Here is a 2,397-nt window from a genome sequence, read left to right as displayed (position 1 = left end):
CAACAGATCTGCTGTTAGAACTTGCCGTGTATACGTAGAACACTGGAACCAGTGATGAAACAACAGATCTGCTTTTAGAACTTGCCGTGTATACATAGAACACTGGAATCAGTGATGGAACAACAGATCCGCTTTTAGAACTTGCCGTATATACATAGAACACCTGAACCAGTGCCAGAACAATGGAGCCGGTGTTAGACATTGCTGTATGTACATAGAACACTGGAACCAGTGATGATATAACGGTGCCGGCGTTAGAACTTGATGTGTGTATAGGCTATAGAACACTTGCTCTGTTTTTGTTTTCTTTGACTACTTTTATTTTTTTAACTTACACTCTGCTATTTTAAAATTTTAGTTGGCTACTTTTAGTTTTAAAATTATCCTTTTGATAAATTCAGTTTTAAGCTAGCTTTTTTAGTTGGATTTTTGCTAAACCTATCTAGCATTTTGCTGATATTAGCTAATATTTAGCAACTTTTTAGCTTTTAGCTAACCATTATTTTGCTATTTTTAGATTTCGGCTAGCCTTTTGTTACTTTTAGTCTTTAGCTATGTTCACCTACTTTGTCTCTTTATGGCTGTTGGCTACCCTTCTACTACTTCAACATTTAGCTAGTTGTTTGCTCCTTTTACCATTTAGTTATCCTTTGGCTTCTTTAGACTCTTCTTTGCTACATTTAACCTTTAGCTTGTATTCTGCTGTTTCAGCTTTAACAACTCATTTGGGGCCTCGGATGGGGGCCGAGAAGGGGTAGAGACAGGGCAGCCAACTCAGGACCCAAAAGTTCTAGGCTTGATCACCAGCCATTCCCACATGTTGTGGTGTCTTTGAACAAGACACCCAATCCCCAATTGCTCCTGGGGTGCCCATATAGCTGCCCACCTCTCCACCTGGGTGCATCCCAGGTGCGATGGGCTAAATGCAGTGAACCAATTTCACCATTGTATGGGAACATACTATGATGACAACACATAGCGCTTCTTATTATTTTTGTTATGCAGATTTGAACAAAGTCATCGTTCAAGCTGTAACTTTGTATAAAAATGAAGTTTCTTTAGTTTATGGATGTTACTCAGATTTGATGAGTCACAAACCAACATTTTACAATTAAAACAGCTCAAGCAGGCAGCTGTGAACCAACACCTGATCTGAGACCAGACCTGTAATGGTTCTCACTTGTCTACGACTCACTGGTCTGTGGGATGCTTCAGAAAGTTTCCCAGTTCCCATAAATCTCAGTGAACCTCCAGAACTGTTGTGTCCGAATGTTCAATTCAATTATCTTGATTTGAAACAAAAGATCTGAGTGCAGATTTGAGTTCAGGCCAGAACAAATCTGTCAAATGTAAAAAGACAGAGAGCTGTGAGAAATCAATGCGATGAGCCACAGGAGGGATCAGGTCGGCTGATTAGATTTGAGTCCAGCCGAAGTCGGATGAGAAACTTTGGTGTAATGGTTGGAAAGTCCAGGAATAAGACATTGTCAGAAGCAGCAAAAAGCTGAAACAATAAGAACTGTTCTGTGGTCAGAAAGATCCAAATCTGAAGTTCTGTTTGAAAACCACAGACACTAAATCCTTCATACTGAGGAAAGGGACCATCCAGCCTGTTATCAGCTCAAAGTTTAAAAGCCTGCCTCTCTGGTGGTATGGGGGTGCATTAGTACCTCTGGCAAGAGCAACTTACTGGAAAGACTTCATCAATGCAGAAAATTATCTTCAGGTTTTAGATCAACTGATCCCATCCTGCAGAGAAGTTCTAAGGCTGTTGAGCCTCTAGAATCCTCCATCAGATCAGAATGATAAAACTCTTGGTCCAAAATGTCCTTATGCTGCTCAGCAACACAAGTAGATAAATCTAACAAGGTTGGGTCAGGTCCTCTGGACGGATTCCTCCTTAAGAATACATCCAGAGGACCTGACTCCACCTTGTTAGACTTCCTCCAAAAACTTGTTCCCCCAAGTCCTCCAAAACGTCCATCAACCGATCTGTTCAGGTCCTCCTATATCTCCAACAACTGGTCTCCTCAGGTCTTTCAAAACATCCAACAACTGGTCTCTTCAGGTCTTCCAAAACCTCCAAAAACTGGTCTCCTCAGGTCTTTCAAAACATCCAACAACTGGTCTCTTCAGGTCTTCCAAAACCTCCAACAACTGGTCTCCTCAGGTCCTCCAAAACCTCCAACAACTGGTCTCCTCAGATCCTCAAAACCTCCAACAACTGGTCTCCTCATGTCCTCCAAAACCTTCAACTGTCTCCTCAGGTTCTCCAAAACCTCCAAAAACTGGTCTCCTCAGGTCCTCAAAACTTCCAAGAACTGGTCTCCTCATGTCCTCCAAAACCTTCAACTGTCTCCTCAGGTTCTCCAAAACCTCCAACAACTGGTCTCCTCA

General features: G+C 41.9%; 1 protein-coding gene across 1 annotated transcript in view; it reads right to left on the bottom strand.

The window, feature by feature from the left end:
* arrb1 (arrestin, beta 1) overlaps positions 1 to 2,397 on the bottom strand; it is a 9,253-nt gene that overhangs the window by 399 nt on the left and 6,457 nt on the right. The window lies entirely within an intron of this gene.

Source organism: Nematolebias whitei, chromosome 6 (genome assembly GCF_014905685.2).
Source record: "Nematolebias whitei isolate Nwh7 chromosome 6, NemWhi1, whole genome shotgun sequence".
Taxonomy (NCBI): Eukaryota; Metazoa; Chordata; class Actinopteri; order Cyprinodontiformes; family Rivulidae; genus Nematolebias; species Nematolebias whitei.
The sequence above is the reverse complement of the archived record's forward strand: the minus strand, read 5'-3'. Positions and strand labels throughout refer to the sequence as shown.